Source organism: Rhinopithecus bieti, unplaced genomic scaffold (assembly GCF_001698545.2).
Source record: "Rhinopithecus bieti isolate Rb0 unplaced genomic scaffold, ASM169854v2 scaffold_6464, whole genome shotgun sequence".
NCBI classification, from domain to species: domain Eukaryota; kingdom Metazoa; phylum Chordata; class Mammalia; order Primates; family Cercopithecidae; genus Rhinopithecus; species Rhinopithecus bieti.
In genome coordinates, this window is record NW_016805195.1 from 635,958 (window position 1) to 644,899 (window position 8,942).

Here is an 8,942-nt window from a genome sequence, read left to right on the forward strand (position 1 = left end):
CTTTGAATGAGTATTTAACTAATGACTACCCTTAAGATAACTGCATAATATCTAAGTAATTCAGAAGGTCAAAATATTTATTGGTAACTGAGAATAATTTTTACACATAATATTTTCATGTTATGAAATTACTACTTACTGGGTCATACGAACTCAAATGTTTACTTCTGCCACCTAAAAATGTACAAGGGAAAGTTGTGCTTTGGGTATTCATGCATTTTGCTAGTTTGCTAATATATTTGTGTATGGTGAGCGGTTCTCAATTATTTACCACCCAATTTTCTCTGTGAAATAAAGTTATTATAATACCTTCCTAAAAAGTTATAATTGATATGATGGTTGATATTACCTAGAAACAATAGTGACTTAGAAACATCTCCGCATATGCTGAGTAATAAGGTGAGTTTTATTTTGTAAGAAAAAGGAAAAGTCATTTTGCTCTAAAGTGTTACTTTGTTCTGAAATATAAAAACGTAATGAAAGACAAAATTGGAGAGTATATAGAAAGTTGTAGAATAGTGGGGGGTGGGGTAATATTTTTTATCTTGTTTTTTAATACCTCAGTCGGTTAAGATTCTCTTGTTTTAACTTTCCCACAAAGTTCACTCACTTTTAATGAGCTTCCGTATTAAAAATTTAGGAACAAAAAAGGACTCCATGACAACTTTGGTCTCAAATAGTAAATTACTTTCCTCTCAAGTAGTAAATTAGTTCAAAATAAGAATTTGGCTTGTTTTTTTTCTCTTTTGTTGTTCCTGAGACAGAATCTCCCTGTGTCCTCTAGGCTGGAATGCAGTGGAGTGGTCTCTGCTCACTGCAGACCAGTGCCTCCCAGGTTCAAATGATTCTTGTGCTTCAGCCTCCTGAGTATTTGGGATTACAGGAGTGCGTCACCATGACTGGCTAATTTTTGTATTTTTTGTAGAAAGAGAGTTTTGCCATCTTGGCCAGGCCGGTCTTAAACTCCTGACAAGTGATCCGCCCCCCCTTGGTCTCTCAAAGTGCTATTATTACAGGCAGAGGCATGAGCATTTGCTAGCGGCCTGGCTTTTTCTTTGTTGTTGTTGCTTTTTTTTAAATTAATCCGGCTGGGCTTGGTGGCTCACGCATGTAATCCCAACACTTTGGGACGCCAAGGTGGGCAGATCACTTGAGGTCAGGAGTTCAAGACCAGCCTGGCCAACATGATGAAACCCTATCTCTATCAAAAAATACAAAAAAAAAAAAAAAAAAAAAAAAAAAAAAAAAATTAGCTGGATGTGGTGGTACACACCTGTAATCCCAGCTACTAAGGAGGCTGAGGCTGAAGAATCACTTGAGCCCGGGAGGCGGAGGTTGCAGTGAGTCAAGATCATGCACTGCACTCCAGCTTGAGCGACAGAGTGAGACTCCATCTCAAAAAGATACCCAACAACCAAAAAATAAAAATAAAAAAAGGAAAAACATATTAATCCTAGAGCTATTCATTAGGGAATGTAAGTGATAATACTTTATTTTCCATATGATCTCTCTAGAAGAATAATTTTTACTGCTTGTGTTGATTTTGTTATTCCTTTCATTATTTATAAAAACGAATAAAAAAAACCCAAAATACAAGAGAACAAATGTTCCTTGCTTATCAGAACTAAATGTTCTCGCATGTATGCTGCCTTCTTCTTTTTATTTAAATTTTCTTTTGTCATTTTGGTTATAATCATAACGTCCCATCAACTCATTATTCTATCTGAGTCAAGTGATCACNAAAAAAAAAAATTAGCTGGATGTGGTGGTACACACCTGTAATCCCAGCTACTAAGGAGGCTGAGGCTGAAGAATCACTTGAGCCCGGGAGGCGGAGGTTGCAGTGAGTCAAGATCATGCACTGCACTCCAGCTTGAGCGACAGAGTGAGACTCCATCTCAAAAGATACCCAACAACCAAAAAATAAAATAAAAAAAGGAAAACATATTAATCCTAGAGCTATTCATTAGGGAATGTAAGTGATAATACTTTATTTTCCATATGATCTCTCTAGAAGAATAATTTTACTGCTTGTGTTGATTTTGTTATTCCTTTCATTATTTATAAAACGAATAAAAAAAACCCAAAATACAAGAGAACAAATGTTCCTTGCTTATCAGAACTAAATGTTCTCGCATGTATGCTGCCTTCTTCTTTTATTTAAATTTTCTTTTGTCATTTTGGTTATAATCATAACGTCCCATCAACTCATTATTCTATCTGAGTCAAGTGATCACATCTCCTCCAACAACTTTTAATTTTGCCTTTTTAATATCAGAAACTATATTTAGAAAATAAAAGAAAACTTTGCACCGAAGAAATGCCTTTGAAATTTCCCAGAAGTTCTTGAAATCACAAGGATTTATTATTTTACATTATAAAAGAAGCACTAAAATATTCCATATGTATGCGACATACATTATCTCATCACTGCTGGAAGAGCTGCTTGGTAGGAATTGTGAAATCAGAAGAGATTCCCAGCCTTTCCTCATTAACTTCATCCCGATGATATGTTATTAAAGTGAATACTTCAGAAATTGTACACACCATGGAAGAGCGGTGGATATTTCCCATGCCTTTACTCTACCTACTGTTGTGCTCTTACCTTTGGGGAAACATGGATCACATCATTAATAAATAGTTATGAATTGTAATTCAAAGAGGATTTTATACTCCTCGAGTTTTTATAATTGGTTGGTGAAATAAATTAATCACAGCCATTTAGTCTTATTATCAAACATATTTCTGCTTTCCTATATATTCCCTGCCACAGTTTAGAAGCTAAGTGTTCAACAAATAAAGATATTCCCAGAGTTCTGTGGAAATAATAGCATCACGTTGCTTAAAATACTCTTGCTTCAAAGAATGAAAACTTTTGTACAAGCTACTGCACTGACATTGTTTATAAATTGACTGTACCATTGATCTCTGTACTTTAGGATTTTTAGTTCAAAAACAGAGAATGCTGATCCCACACCTAGAGAGCAACATTTAATTATGCAAAATTGAATGAACTAATTAAAGAAATATAATACTTGTTTTTTGTTTGAAATGTTGTTGGCAATGTTTGTATTGTTCTATTGGTACCTGATATTCAACATCTCGATTTTCGTAGGTGGTAAGAAACTTCATAAGCCTTAACAAATTTTGAGGACCTCAGAAAGAGTGGAATTCATTCAAATTGGATGTCCTGTGGGTCAGAACGAATAGAGAGAGTATATGTATTCAGTTTTTTAGCCTCAGTATATGAGAGCAAAGGATACAGATGTTCAATCTAAGATTCTGTATGAAAATCCTAAAATTCCTTTATTGGAGTGCCAAAGCTATTCAACAACTCAAAAGAAACTTTGAACTGGTTTCAACACCCTACTGCCTCCTCCATCAATTAACAAGTAAAATAAAATGGTTGACATACATTCACTATATAGTTGCATGAGTCATTTTTTAAACTTTTAATATCTTATCATTAGGTAACAACAAATTAAAACCACACTGTTAAAGAGAAACACCACAAAGAATGATGGTCTATAAAAAAATATTGTAAATGCCAAATGTTGGCAAGAATATAGAGACACTGAAAATCTCATACACAATTTATGGAAGAATAAATTAGTAAGCACTTAGGAAAATATTGGCATATCTACCAAATCTCAACATACACAAATCTTATAAATGAGCAACTTTATATATACATATATGTATATAAAATAAGCAAATAAATATTTATGAAGGGTATACATATGTTTGTGTGTGTATACATATACAATGCTTATTTATTCAACATATGTGCAAACATATAGAGAGAAGCCAGACACAAAAGTCCACATTGTGATTACATTTATATTTAGTGCAAAGTAATCAAAATTATTCTATGCTGTTAGAAATCAGGATGGTGGAATGGGTTGCTGGAAAAGAGCACTAAGGAGACATCTGGAGTGCTGACAGTTTCTTTGGTATGTTCAATTTGTAAGCACTTTTGGGCTAGATACACAAAACGTGCACTTTTTTGGTATATATATTAGATGTTAGTAAAATTGTGTGTATAAGGTAATTATATATATAGTGTGTATATTAATATATTTACATACACACAGTCATATTTCTATCTGTGTCTCTATATTTTCACCTCTATCTATCCACCTGTCAAATTTGATGGTTAGCCTAGTGAGCAACTCACTAATGTTGGATGTCTCAGAAGACCCATAAACTGTGACAGTCAGAGAGAAAGTGAATTTAATATTAACATGGTTATCAAATTATGCTCTAAAATTCAATAAAAGTTGCCAAATATCCACACATTGACTTTTTGTCTGAAAATTCATACTTCTGAGAATTTATCCTAAAGACAAATATGAATACATAAAAATGATATGTGTTAAGGGTATCTATTGCAGCAGTGCTCATCAGAGTGAACGATTAGAAACTATTGATATCAAAAGGTTTTTAATATATATTAGTGAAAAAAGCAAAGTTTAGAACATGATATATAACAGGTTGTACTTGGTAAAATAGGATGAGAAAATATGGATATATACTTATATTTGCACAATTAACTCCTTAAAGTATGTAGAAGAAATTAATACAATGGGATATTTATAGGGATTTAAAAGAAAAATATGATTAGAACACGATTGATAGTAAAACATCTAAAGCTCTATCTTTAATACATACAACTGGAAGGCCGGGCGCGGTGGCTCAAGCCTGTAATCCCAGCACTTTGGGAGGCCGAGACGGGCGGATCACGAGGTCAGGAGTTCGAGACCATCCTGGCTAACATGGTGAAACCCTGTCTCTACTAAAAAATACAAAAAAAGCTAGCCGGGCGAGGTGGCTGGCGCCTGTAGTCCCAGCTACTTTGGGAGGCTGAGGCAGGAGAATGGCGTAAACCCGGAAGGCGGAGCTTGCAGTGAGCTGAGATCCGACCACAGCACTCCAGCCTGGGCGACAGAGCGAGACTCCGTCTCAAAAAAAAAAAAAAAAAAAACATACAACTGGAATTTGAGTTCTGGGAATTTATTACCTTTCAAAGATGTAAAATTTTAAATACATAAAGCAAATATTAGATTTATATTGAAATCAGCAGCCCATTCCATGACAAAACCTGAAAGTGCTGGGTTGTAAGGTCAGGAGTTTTTATCCTGTTGTATAACAAGTAGAATGTCGTGGGTCTCTGTGAAAAGGCTTCAGGTAAAATACGATATTCAGGAACCTATATACCAAAAACAGGTAATACCAATATGGTGACCTCAAACTGCAGCATGGGTGACAGAAACTTCAAAATTGGTTTTAACGTTCTATTCTACATTAATTAAATTGTGAGCTCCTTAGGGGTAACTATTGCCTTTTTATATAATTCATTTCATTTCTGATATTCCTATGTCATGTTAGCCTTTTAAGCTTGTGTATTCTGTTTATGATAACTCATAGGCTAGAATATTGATAAAAAACACTTAACATATGATTACATAGTATGTGTCAAACACTGTGAAAATCGATTTAAGTGGATTAGCTTATTTAAAAAATTCAATAATTATTTGTGGAGAGTTTTAGAGTGCCTGTGTTATGGAAAAGCAATTTTAGAGCTGTCGATGTTGACTACAAAGACTTAACACAGAGAATCTCAAGCTCTCCCTGTTTTTCTGCTTCTTAAGCAGATTGGCTTCCTTGGTCAAGTTTTCAAGGTGCTTTTGCACCTCTAATCATTACATTCAGCATTCCAGCCAGAAAGAAAAACAAAAGAGAAGGGAAATATTGGAATGCTTTCTCCTCCTTCTTTTACAAGAAAAGCAAAAACTCGCCCAAACTTTCTGCAAAGAAGAATTTTCTTACTTCTTATTGGCCGGAACCAAAGTACATGTACAAGCCTAGTATACCTGAAGTGAGTTATTGATGAATGGTCATCAAGTGAGGGGAGGGTGGGTTTTGTAGCATAATTTAGCACACTTTTGAAAAGTTATTTGAAATGAATTTCAAAGGCATAGTGTAAAACAATTTCCATTGGTATTCAGTAAAATATTACCAGTGTATCATTTCTTTTTTCTAACTACTGATATACAGTAATGACTATGAAGGGACTGATTTCTACATGTGAGAGCCACTTCCATTGAAACTGATGTCATAGATAAAATGCTAAGCACATCAGGAAATCCACAGATATGAAAGAAATTCAAAACTTGAAAAAAATGAGAAAATTAAAAGGGGAGGAAACATAGATATAAAAGCATGTCGAAAGGGATTTTAAAACAGGTTGTGATTAAAATGTTCAAAGAGCAAAAAGAAGTAACAGAATAAGCGAGCATGTGTAACTTGTTCAAGGTTATATAATTTCAAATGATAGATCTAAATTCAAACTCAGATCATTATGATTTCACAGCCTCCTCTTTTTAAAATTTTTTGTTTTAATGCAGGCTACCTTATCTACTTATATTCTAATACTATTATACTATTTGGCTAAAGGATGCAACTCAAAGAGACTTATTTAGTTCTGTGGAACTTCTAAGTCTGATTCTCCCATGTAGTAACCTGGCCTGGGGTAAGGTGATAGTATCTCTGGGATTCAGACTCATATTCATAATACCTATAACATAGGGCAAGAAGAAAGATGACAAAGAGTGATATGAAAATAATCTGGGTTCTAAACAATGACAGCACAAATCTCAATTATTTTATGATAGATGCATGCACTCAATTTAAAAAATATGGATGAAATGTAGGCTTAATAGCAATTCTTGGAAAACAGAATATTTACTTTTGGAAGTTGACTGGCGTTTTCCTTGTATTGCAAATTATTGCACATTGGAATTACTGGGGTTAGGGAAGAGGGTATCGACTGGTACTTATTGATTTGTTGCTATTATTTTGCATTTTAAAAGCAAGTGAGTTTTAGGCTTTGTAATCACATATGAAATATTTACACAGATTGGAAAATCCAGTATTCACATTATCAAATTCCTAAAGTTTTTTAAACGCAGAAACGTTTTTTATTTTATTTATTTATTTATTTTTAAGATGGAGTTTCACTCTTATTGCCCAGGCTGGAGTGTGATCTCAGCTCACTGCAACCATTGTCTCCCAGGTTCAAGCAGTTCTCCTGCTTCAGCCTCCTAAGTAACTGGGATTACAGGCGCATGCCACAACACCCAGCTAATTTTTGTATTTCTTTTTAGTAGAGGTGGGGGTTTCACCATCTTGGCCAGGCTGGTCTCGAACTCCTGACCTCCTGATCCACCTGCCTCGGACTTCCAAATTGCTGGGATTACAGGCTGAGTCACCGTGCCTGGCCACAGAAATATTTTTAAAATACCCTTGCAAATAAGCTTTCACTGCAAAATCAGACTCTCCTGAACGCCTTTGGAAAACATAATCTGAAATGAGATAAGAATATTTGTATTCCATATATATGCCATTTAATATTTTTATTGAAAAATAATAATATGCATGATTAGGAACTGCTGTCTAAGCCCATGCTGAGGATAGTATGTATTATCATGTAAACTGTATTACATTTCCAAAATCCAAAAACCTCTCTATTGAGAATATTTCTGACCCCATGAGGGAGCTTGGATTGATACAAATAAAATAAGTAAATCTCTTGAAAAGTCTATTTAAGAGTCTACTGGAAATGAAAAGTCTCCCAATTACTATATTGGTATTTCAAAAGACATACCTGAGAAGGAAATAATCTAATTCGCTATTATGTTTAAATGAAGAAAATATATCCTGCAGATAAATTCTTAAAAGGGGGCTGACTGAAAGACTTTTAATAATTATCATGAGAATATAATGTTTCCTTCTAGATTTTTAGGAAGCTCTTTGACCTCCAGGAACAATAGTTCATCATAAATTTAAGTAACACAAAGGAGAGAAAGAGATGGACTGTGTATGATCCATCTATTAGCATTAACCCCACATTACAGGACATTACTAATTTTTCCACTGTGTGAAATAGTAAATCAAGTGGTTTCTATTTTCTAGGAAGAATAGATAAAATGACATGTCTCAAATCAGAATAATAATTACAAAGGTCAAAGGCCTTTGAGCTGATACTTAACTATGATACATAATGAGGATAGTTCATAAAGATTTGAATATCTGAATTATTTTTTCTGGATTCACTTTTACTGACATTTTCCTAGAGAAGTTTCTAATCAATACTTAATAAAATGATTCTAAACATATTTAGAATATGGCTTAAGTAAAATAAAGCAATAAAAGCAATACAAATATTCTGCATACCTTTAAGATTGAGGCAATGATTTCTTGTAATTCTTTTCTACTTTCCACTCTTAGTTTAAAAGATAAATGCTATCTGCATTTTATTACAGTAACCATGAAATACTATTAGATGTAAAACTACTTTGGAAAATATAAGTCACTAGAAAATGCAATGTTATATGTGACCATAATTATAATATAATATGTGAAATATTTGTAAATTATGCATTTTAGTAATTATTTTCTAGCTCTAGATTCCTAGCTTCCCATTAGCTTTGGCATTATTTTATGAAAACAACAATGACATATAAATAAACATATGTATATGAAATTTTAGGTTCAACATTAGCAAATTATTTTTGAAGATGTCTCAAATATTTGGATATACTTGTTGATATAGTTGTAATTATGTAATTTTGTTTTGGTTTTATTAATATGTATTTTACCAATTCTCTGCCAAGAACATTAAAATGGAAGGGACCCATAAAAAATCTGCTAGGCATAACTTAAAATATTTCACAGCTAAGTGGAAAATATTTCACTTTTTAAGTCTTAGATAGATACCATTGAGAATTATGAAGTAGATTATTGAGCTTGCTATGGTGAACATTTCACCATCATTTAAAATAAAATTCAAGTTCAAGAAAACAAAGCATATGTATTCTAAGATTTTATATAAAGCATATAACACTCAAAAGAGGAGCACTTACTATTTTGAGTTACTTGAG